Here is an 11,788-nt window from a genome sequence, read left to right on the forward strand (position 1 = left end):
GGAATACGGGACGGCAGTGGCTCAGGCGGTAGAGCGGGTCGTCCTTCCGACGGAAGGTCGGTGGTTCGATTCCCACTCCTCCCAGTCATCTGTCGTCGTGTCCTTGGGCAAGACACTTAACCCTCCTTGCCTCCAGTGTTGGCCTCGCTGGTGAATGAATGTGGATGAATGTTCGGTGATGGTCGGAGAGGCCAAAGGCGCGGACTGGCAGCCACGTTTCCGTCAGCTTGCCCCAGGGCGGCTGTGGCTACACACATAGCTTAGCATCACCAGGTATGAGTGAGGCGTGGATGAATAATGGATACACTATGTAAAGCACTTTGGGTGCCTTGAAAAGCGCAATATCAATCTAATCCATTATTATATTTCAGTATTGATCCGCACATCACTACTAATTAGTTTTCTCAAATAACTACTTAGATAAAATGGTAGGCCTATTCTTACCATTTTTAAAAAATTTTGACCAGCACACCAGCCCAAGAGTTATGCGGCCCACCGGGAATCCTCCCGAACCTCCTGAATGACCTGGGGCCTCATTTATCAGACTGAGGGTAACAAAGCAAACTACAGGCGGCGTCTGATGTGCAAAAAGCAAATGTTGCGCAGTTCTACTTTCAGATTAATAAAAGCGTGCCCACGCACGTCCCACGACTGTTCCTTTTATAAATCAGAATCAACTCTAAAGCAGATGCACGTGAGGGAACGCCTTCCCACGCCCACATGGTGGCTATAAATGCTCAGGTGGATGCATGTAATACATATTCATCACATCATTTCCATGATGGCTCGGGAGGGAAAATGAGTTAAGAAGTGTAATTTTCCGGGGTGTGAGACAGAGATCCTGATGGACCATGTTGACAAGCGTAAAAATGTTTAACTGGTGGAAACAGCGTGGGCATTACTGGTGTCAGAAGGGCAGAATAGTAGCAGCAGGTGGAGATGCTGTCATCACAGAGTCAGAAGGAAAACACGCCACTAGAGTTGGAACACACAGCTGAATATCTCATACAGCATCATCCATCTCCCATGCAGGGGGCCGAAGTTCGGTTTCCCAAAGGGGGAATGGCTTTGGAGCGAAGCGTCTGCTAAATGACGCTGGTAATTTAGTCATTTGTTTTCATTTATAAAACAAATATGGACAGATACATCTGAGATTGGTAGCAGTTTATTTAGTGTTAAATAATATTTCTTTCTAGTTGCTGGGTGCTCCAGGTGGGTGGGCGGTGCAGAGGGAAATAAAGACAGTCTGGACAGAAACTGGGACAACAATTAAAATGAAAGAATGAACGAACATTGTGTAAGAATAAATAAATAAAAGGAAATCCTCCTCTTGTGTGTTTCATTAGCGTAGCATCACTTCTAGACCTCCAGCCTCCAGTCTGCGTCCCGCTCTGCTGGAATGAAGGACCAAAGCTGGATAAATAGGCTACAGCCTGTCAGGATGGGCCCTTGTCATTGATCCACCCTGATCCTGAAACATGAAAATATACATAACACCAAATTATAAAAAATAAACTTTGATATTCTGTATGTCAAAGGTTAATTTCTATAGTGTTGTCCCATGAAAAGATATAATGAAATATTAGCAAAAACGTGAAGGGTGTACTCTTTTCTGTGAGACACTGTATGTGTATATGTGTGTATATATGTCCATACATATACACAGATAGTACTTAACTGGATATTTCCATAGCCCTTCCTCCATAATGCACACTGTGTATGCTTGTACAGAGAACACCAGTTACTGTGGTATATAGTTTTCATTCTATTGCATTTGTATTTAATATTTTTATTTTTATTTTGTTAATCTGCTTTTCTCCCTCTATTGTTCTGTAGTTGAGTTATAGTAACACACAAATTTACCTGTTGTGGGATTAATAAAGTTTTATCTAATCTTTTATTATGCTGTTCTTCTTTAAGTATAATACACTAAAGTAAATATAGTTGTATATACACTTTATTATCTATATTATTAAATATAGACACTATTAATTTAGTCTGTCTCATTGTAATGCATAGGTTGGTGCTCAGTGTGTGGTTTTAGACAATAATGTATGTATGTCGACATCTGTGAACAAAGATTTTTTCTTTCTTTCTTTCTTTCTTTCTTTCTTTCTTTCTTTCTTTCTTTCTTTCTAAAAGATATAATAAATTCTATCTATATTTGAACTTGTACCCTGGCAGTGCATTTGAATATGACTGGAGATGTAACCACGCAAGCAGACCACAGGGTTACTGGAACAATGCAGACAATCCTTCAGCAAAGATCAGTGATGAGCTGGAGGGTCTGCTCTTATTCTTTACTGATTGGATGATCACGGTTCAATTTTACTGGCTGTACAAAAAGCGTCTGGGGATAATTATAATACAACAAAACGCACGTTTTAGTTGCACAAAACGCCGTTTTTAACGCACATTAAAGCGCGACAAACCGGCGCTTTTTCCACGCGTTCATTGAACGCCACAAAAAGCGGCGTTTAATGACCACCAAGAACGTCGTATTTTTCCCCGTTTACCTAAGCTTTAAAAAACGGTGCATTTTACGCCATTTTAGCCACATGAAACGGCGCTTTTAACGCCAGTTTATTACAAACGCGCCAACAGAGTGACGTATTATGGCCCTTTTGGCTTACCATACAGAAGAGCTTGTGGCCTCGTCCTGTGGGTTTATGACGTGTAAATGAGGGTCCATCTGAGCTCGCCTTTTCTGCCCGCCATTGGTTCACAATGATTTAAATGTAGAAATACTCAGAAATTTCATTTTGATCAAAATTTTCAGTGCTCTCTAGTATCAGATAAATGCCACGTCGACATGTGAACAACATGAAAAACATGATTTTCACCGGAGTGGTCTTTAAGAAAAACCTGTACAGTTTGACTTAGTACTTTATCAACTAATTCTACAAATACTATGAAGTATTTTACTTTGTATTTTTGGAGTAATTCATCATAAAAGTCCCTTACAGATAGTAGTAAGCCATTGTCAGCTTGGTAGTTTCTGTCACCACTTGGGACAGACAATAAACTTCTATCTATCTATCTATCTATCTATCTATCTATCTATCTATCTATCTATCTATCTATCTATCTATCTATCTATCTATCTATCTATCTATCTATCTATCCATCCATCCATCCATCCATCCATCCATCCATCTATGAAAATGACACTGAATCCGAATAGAGCCCAGATGACCCAGCTTTCCACCAGCACTGAAACGCGCCATGTTTATGTGGATCCTGGCTTCTCAAGGGTTTCAAAACTCTACATGAACGGACAAACTGATCCGTGCACAAATGAAATATGATCCGTGCACGTCAGACAGTGTGTGCGAACGCATTTATATGACAATATGATAAGATAAGGACTTTTTAAAACAGGGAAATGTAAATCATGTATTACTAATTTGTAACCGCTATTAAATCTAATTTCTCTCCATATAAGTTACTTAAAAAAAAAAAAAAAACGCAGAAGAAGTTGCGCACCTACACGATTCACAAATTCCTCTGTCACGCTCCCTCGGCAAACTTCCGGGAATTCAACCAATCAGAAAGCAGTTTGGCCCAAGTCTAAAAAATAAATAATCATATTTTTAAAAAAGGAAAGTCGTTTATTCTGCCTGTTCGTCAGAGAATAGATTTTAAAGTTCTGCTGCTGGTCTATAAAGCGCTGAATGGTTTAGGACCAAAATACATCAGAGACCTCTTGACCCAGTATGAACCTACCAGAACCCTCAGGTCATCTGGATCCAGTTTCTTATCAGTTCCCAGAGTCAGAACCAGACATGGAGAAGCTGCATTCAGCTTCTATGCTCCACATGTCTGGAACAAACTCCCAGAAAGCCTCAGATCAGCTGAAACAGTTTATTTAAATCCAGGTTGAAGACCCACCTGTTCTCTGCTGCATTTCACTAGTTTTTATTTAGAAATCCAGATCTGCATCTGGTTCTTTTACGCTGAAAACTTAACTTTATTTCGTTATCTGAGCTTTTTCCTGCTGTTTTTATGTAATCAATTTTATCTTTTTTAATCTTTGTTTTTCTTTCTTTTTTTTCTTTCCCTGCACCTTGCTGTACTGTTTTTATGTTTTATGTGAAGCACTTTGAATTGTCTTGTACATGAAATGTGCTATACAAATAAATTTGCCTTGCCTTGCCTATTAACACAAATTTCATTCGCAAAGTTAAAACATCTGAAATAAAGGGGATATGTTACATAGAAATAAAGTATTTTATTCTAAAGAATTAATTTGAAAAACTTTTCTTTCTTTTTTTTTTAATTCAGTTAATTGATGTCCTCAAACGAATGCATGGGTCACTTTCATTTTACTGTCGCAAAGGAAGAATATGTTTTGGTTATGAGGGCGATTATGCTCCTAAAATGTCCCTCATCAGGCTGTAGATGATTGTAACTAGTGTTTTGTTTCAAAAATGCTTTTCTTCATCCAATAAGACATATAAGAAAACTACCCGTAATTTGTTTTTTGAAGATGATAATGTTCCTTGGGTCAAACTTTAAATGTTGCCACACAAATATTTTGTATGCTTTAATATCAATCATTTAAAATTTTACACACATTTTATCCAGTCAAATATTTCATCAAGAAATTTAGAAGTGATTTTAATAAATGGAACCTTTAGCCCTGTTCTGTAACAGTCCCTCGTCTAGCCTACTTATCTAGCCTACTTTGACATTGTCTGTACAGCAAAAAGCTCTGTAAGGATAACTTATTGCTGATAATTTCTTGGAAGATTTTTCATTGTCATTTGAACACGTTGTTCCAAGATTTAAAAAATTTAAATAAAACAAACATTAGAAGGTGGAAGAAAAAACATATTTTAAGTTATCTGGTCATTATGGCCAAATTCTTTTTGCTCAAGTATAAATTCTCTTTACATGAGCCTCTTCTTCCTTTTTTTTTCCTAAATATTTGTATGATAATACTATCAAATCCATTTCTAACACAAAGGCTGGTAAAGTGTAACTACGTGTTTTGTTTTTGTTTGTTGTTTGTTTGTTTTATATGTGTCCTTCAGAAGTTGATTCTTATTAATTTGTCATTGTTTCTTATGGTTAATCATTGGTTTGTTGTTTTTAATGCCTTCTATGTGTTGTTGTTTATCTCCTTTATCTATTTTTAGATTTTTTAGATGTTAAACTACTATCATTGGATGTAATTGTAATTTCTTTCTTTTTATTATTAATGAAAAAAATATTGATGCAAAGCAAAGAGAGGCATTACAAATAAAAAAAAATCGAGTACCTGTATATGATATTTTCTTTCTCCCTCTCTGGATATAAAACCTTACAGGTGAGAACAGCAGTTATGGATCTTTTTTCCTCTTTTTTCTCCTCTAATCAGAACTTAGTTAAACATAATTCTCATCTAAAAATGTACACAACTGCCTCAACGCTACAGGTTTCATGTTTACCTGTAAATAAAATGCAGTACTCCGCAGGTAACGCGACGTCATCACGGTGGCGACGCACCCACTCCGACGCGCCGCCTCGGTGACGTTTTCTTCACTAATCGAGGTTCTTTCTCCCTCTAGCGCCACCTTCAGCTCCGGATGTCAGAGTTTATTTTCTGTCAGGTTATCCTATAAATCGCTTTGTGTTATCTTGGCAGGAAAAGCGTTTTATAAAGAAAATTTGATTTGATGTGTTTAAACTCCTTCACTGCAGCCCTTCAGTTTTTTCCTTCAGATTCTATCTGTCTTGGTTTGGGCTGCACAGCTTCTTGTGTCCCTCTGTTACTTTACACCTTTTCATTGTTCTTACAATGTTAGTTTACGGCTCCGTGTTTCTTCAACTTCATCTTTTCTCTTTGCTCCTTAATCTAGTTTATTTTAGTTAATATATTTGCAGATGGATTTCTGGTATTTGATAAGCATTATATTGCAGTCACCAGTTGGAATTTACTCTGGATTTCTAATCTAAATATACAGAATAAAGGAAAATGAAAAGAAGGGGAAATATTTTCTCTATCAAAACCAAATATATGGAAGTCCAATTCCCCAGTTTTATTTAAAAATAACCTAAAAAAAAAAAGTTATTTATTTACATTTCTATAGACTGTCAACTCAACATTAAATAAATGTTCAAATATATTTAAAAAAGGTTGTGCGCTTTTTATTATGGTAGATTTATTATTGTATATTTATCCAGATCAAGTCTTTCCTCCAAGCTCTCGTTGCACCCTGACTCATATTAAATAACAGCCAAATCTATACATTTTCCCCGTTTACTGTATTTACATCATCTTGTACATCAGTATCTAAATACTACAGAGCTTTTTCTGAACCTGATAACAGCAACAACATGAAGACTCTGCTCCCAGATTTGTTACAAATACTGTTAAAGTTAAAATCAATAGAACTTTTTTAATCTTTATGAATAAACCAATCATCCTCACATGTAATCATTCTGACTAAAAAGCTTATTAGTCCTAATTTATACATGAGGAATATTGCATTTTGCTGTCTCCATAAATGCAAACACAGATATATTTTCAACCTCCCTCTTGGAAAAAAGTGTATTTAATTTAATTTGATTATCAAGCTTCCTCTGTAAACTGGGACAGAAACAAATAACATAGAAAACATGAAAAACTGTTAACGTAAACCCTGCTTTAACAAGCTTGGATGATCATCTCTGTCCATCCTAAATTAAGTACAGTGTTGATTTTTCCTATTTTATTTAAATTTAAACTAACTTGAAAGAAATGTGATGCTGATGTAGTGACAGTGGTACTTAATGGTGGACATTTAGTTAAAACACTAACTTTAAGCCGTTAAAACATCATAAACTCCTCAGAGTTTTCCAACAGATGCTGCATATCATCCACAGGAGCATCTCCCAGGCTGAGTCCACGGTGTCCTGCAGAGGACCCGAGTTCTATCTGGGACTGGTTTGTGGTGCTCTTTGCTTGAGCTTCAGTGAGGTTATCTTGCTGTCCAGCTCATCCATGAAGCCTTCGTCCACAGACTCACTGTCCGCCTCCTCTCCCTCGGCCTCGCTGGGCAGGAACACGTGAAGCTGAGGACGAGCTGGACCTGCAGCTGCAGGACGCTGGCTGCAGCTCAGGAGACACGGCTTTCCCACCACGGACAGCGGCTCTCCCTGAGACAAGGAGTTACGCCGTTGTGCTGCCGAGGGCCTGAGCTCACCGCGCACCATCTCCGGGTTGTGAGAGTGTCGTCTCACCGGTCGAGGCCGGAGGCTGGGCTGAATGGCCTGGGAGAAGTGGATGTAGGCCGGTCTGCTGCAGCTCTGGAGTTTCTGGCCCTTCTGGTCCTCATGAATCCCAGACAGGGTGGAAGATTTGGTAAATGAGGAGGGAGGCAGAGGTCGTTTTTGTAAAACACTGGTGCGACGGGAACCAGAGAATCCCTCAGAAAAGATGTTTTCACTTGGAGCGAGGAGAGCTGGTTCACTGAGGCTGAGGAACACAGTGAATATAGAGCAGAAATTAGTAAGTTTACACATTAATCTGACACTTTTCAGTGATGTAGAACTAAAAGAATTCATGAATATTTGTGCTTAACGGGTGGATCGACAGCTCCCTGTCCCATTACACTTGTAAAAACAAATTACATTTATGTCCAAAAGCCTCTCGGAGCTTTGAAATTAAAGATAGATTCACAAAAAAAAAAAAAAAAAAAAATTAATCTTAGGTCCTGGAAAAACATAGCTACGGCCCTGCATTAGACATGCATCTACCTCCTGTTGCACGCGGCCACACGGGGGCGTGCCAGACGTGATCATCTGTCTGGAGCTTTCTCCAGGTGATGTTTCAACACACAAAGTTAAATTAAATGTGTAAAGAGTGAAATGTCTGATGAAAATGGCGGGCAGTCGCAGTTCAATATGGCTGTTAATTAGACTCGTCATCATATTTCACCAGTTACTTTTGTTTATACTGAACACGGCAGTTTATGAAGAGTTTAGATAAAAAGTGGAGTAGGCAAAAATAAATCCAGTCTGACCATATGTGATCCATGTCGGATCTTTTTGTTACAGTCTGAACAACCCAGAGCACTTTCTCATGTGGCACTGGATGGGCTTGAACATGAAGATCTGTGTGAACATAGTCACTGTTTTCAGCTCCATGTGAGCAATACCACAGCTTTAAAGCAGGTCATCACCAGACTGGGAAAATAACATGGTTTTACTAACAGCCTACAGGTGTGTTATAAGGTCAGTCAAGCTTTACAAATACAGTCAATTCATGTTATTAAGATAAAAGAAAAAATCATGTATATTCTATAACAGGGAAACTCTAAGACTTTTATGATTGTTACTCTATATATTTTATATATGTTAAAAGCAAATTTGATTATCAGAACAATCTAGCTTGTCCTCAGTATTTAGAAATGTTGTACAAAAGTACTAGATTTGTCATGTTTAGTTCTCTGTAATGGATGGCTGATATCTGTGTTTAACCCAATAAAGCTCAACGTGACTGTAAAGGTGCTAAGCCTGTTGCTTAAAGCGCCTGAAGTGCTGCTAATGGGAACTTTTCCTGACGTGTCGTCGTCGCTGTCATACTAGTGTACAAAAGCCAAGTCCAAGCCTTCTTTGTTGTTTTGTTCTTTTATTACATAAAGTGCTCAATAAATATATAAATTGCAGTGCTCACCGACCATGCCCAATGCACAAGTATTACCTATCCATACAGCAACGTGTTTCATTCTTCTGTCCAACATTAAGGTGTAAGGACTGAGTGACCATCAATGAATGAATAATGAACGGTCAAAAACTGTGTTCACCTTCATACCAGCAACACCTGTCACCTGCAGGAAGGTTCCCACTTAAATAAGCAGGGACAGGCTACACAATGCTGCCACCTAGTGCCCAAACCAAACATACAAAGACTTAAAATGGCTCCTACAGGGACATATTTGATACATACAGTTCCTGAGACCGTTTGCATCACTTTATGGTAAAAACTTTGCTCAAAATCCTGTTGAACACAATCTGATACTTGTCTTCTGCCCCCTAATAGCTACCAGGAAGCAGAAAACCACACTATAATAATTATGACATCACACGGTAATAAATTATAAATTTCCATTCTAAAAAACTGGTAATTTTTGTTACATTTTCTTAAAGTTCTGAATAAAGACCTCATATTCAAAAAATTGAGTTAAGTTATTTTTCTTCTTTTTTTTATTTATTTCTTTTTTTAAGTTTATGATACAGTGAAGTGATTTAGTGAATCTTTTGGGGGATTTATGCTGTACCTATATCCAACGCCACCCTGCCACGACCTCTTGCCATTCCATGTAAAACGTTCTAAATGTCAGAAATCCACCAAACAGCTGCTGAAATACTCCAGTCTGGATCAAAGTGACCCGGCACACATCAGAACTCCTCATCATTAATTTGACAGTTATTTAAAACCTGCTCTGCTGAGGTGAGAGGTGGCCATCGAATACTCTGCTGGGCGGCAGTTGCGGTTTGTTTGTGTGGTACTCTGGTTTCTCCCTCCTGTGAGCAAAGCCAGCGTGGCACCCCGGGGTGCTGCATCAGGAAGAAGATCAGTTTCCACACCTGAGATTTATAGCTTGTTGGTACCTGGCCGTGCAGGGGTGCATGCAGCAGTGGCCTACATAAAACTATGAAACTGGGACAGGAACAATTAGTGTAATTCCAGTCAACCTGCGTTTTGATGGGCACTTCTGCTGAAAAGAAAAGTCGTGACAGGCTGGAGAGTGGAGATGACATGCAGATGATTAATCACCTAGAAAGAAGCAGGTGGACACGCTGATCTCCTCTCACGTTGTAAAAATAGTAAAAATTTGGGTGGGATGCAGGACTGATAAACCAGTTCTACTGTAAATGTTAGTAACTGCATGTGATTCATTTAAAAAATCATTTTTGTTCATTGAATTTTACATGATAAGGACTAAACTACTGCTTTTTTCTCATTTCCTTTTAGCCTCATACCCATAAAGCTCCCCTTGGCAAAGCAAATTTGTTTGGCACAACACAGCAGCCAGACCATCATACTGCTGCCACCATGCTGGACAGGACCAAGTAAAAACTAAATAAAAAGAGTGAGGATGCTGTGAACGTCTCAGATCTTTGCATGTTCTTATGTCTCCACTTTGACTGCGGTTTGGAATTTTTGTTGCATATTTCCTGTTTGGTTTTTAAATGTCTCATATAAAATGTTGATTATTTGAATTTATGCAACATAAAATTAGACTTTATTTGCTTTATTTACTCAACAGTGGCACTCTAACTTTTGTTTAGACTGTAAAATATATAAAAGTAGACCTATTGTTAAAAAACACTCATTGTGAGGTTGTTGTTCAGTCCAAACAATAATAAAAAAAAAAATCAGTTCAAATACTCTAAATGATATAAAACTGTTGTTCCCAACCTATTTTCCTTGAGAACCCTTTGCATGCAATCCCCTCCCGGTGCTCTCAGTTCTGTCCTTTGATAAAACCAAAAATAAGGTAACTTTCAATCCAGACCCTTAGTTTTTGCCCTTTTTACTAGGGATGAATCATCTGCGCTGATGTTTTTCAGACATGTTTTTTATTAATGAAATGCTGCAGGAAACGTCCAGGTAACCAGGACAGAGCACTACTCCACCATAGCTTCACAGTAAATGGATGACGATTGATGGGATTTACAAGGCGTAGCTTACTAAGCAACGTTTTCTTTTTCTTCTTTGACTAAGTATATATCTTTTAAATTACTGTTAGCAGCTTTTGATGACTCACATTTATTCACTTTGGGACCTGGTTTTAAAGGTTTTCAGGCTCCTAAAATGCTGTTTCCATGTGAACAAAATATCCAAATGATAACAAACTTTAGCAGATAGACATTAACGCGTCTTTGCGTGGACATGGCCTTAATTTTAATAACTACAGTTTCTGTAAAGTGAAAACCTCGCAGACCCCCTGTGCTCTTTGATGACCCCCTTCAAGGGGTGTCAGGGCCCCCAGACTGGGAACCACTGATATACGTAATACACATTTAAACCTTTGTGTAAATGAGTCTAAATGTTTTTTCCTTCAACTTTGTACATAAAAAACTGCCTTTTTTCCAAGCAAATATCTGATTTCACTCTGTTAATAAACAGGTTGAATTAAACTGTGACCTAAGAATTTAAACTTGGGTCAATCTCCTGAAATTGGCCTTAAAATGCTGATTTCCAAGAATAATAATCATGAACACATCCCAGGTTATTTTTTACCTGAGCCAAGCCGAGCTGCTTCTCCTGCAGGGCCCTTTGGCTGCAGCCACCAGAGATGGAAGCCTCAGGGGGGTTCTGGTTCTGCCTCCTGCTGCGGACGGTGGAGGCTGCGCGGTGCCGGTCAGCAGGTACGTCTGCACCAAAGCTTTGCTCTTCTGGACGGCTCCGCAGTGCCACGGTCCGCCGATGTCCAAGCCAAGTACGGCTAGGGGGGGAGCAGCTCCACTGGTTCCACTCATCTCATCTGTCTCACCTGGACGAGAATTTACCTGAAAGTTCTCTCAGAAGACGATCTCGAGTACAGCATGATCACCAGGTGGATGATAAGCCACAGGAGGTAGATGCACGGGGACTCTGCTCCTCCACTTGTGGCCAGAGAACATCAATGATGCATGACCATTAATGATGCAAAGCTGAAGCTGCTCAGTTGGACACCACCTACATCACCCCCCCTTCCCTCTTCTCTGGGTCAGTTTACAGGAAAGAAACAGCTGGTTAGTGACATCCAGGAGCTGTAAATGTCACAGCAAAATAAAAACCAGGAAAGTTCAGACTCAGAAGCGAGCCAGAACT

Source organism: Melanotaenia boesemani, chromosome 17 (assembly GCF_017639745.1).
Source record: "Melanotaenia boesemani isolate fMelBoe1 chromosome 17, fMelBoe1.pri, whole genome shotgun sequence".
In the NCBI taxonomy this organism is placed as follows: Eukaryota; Metazoa; Chordata; class Actinopteri; order Atheriniformes; family Melanotaeniidae; genus Melanotaenia; species Melanotaenia boesemani.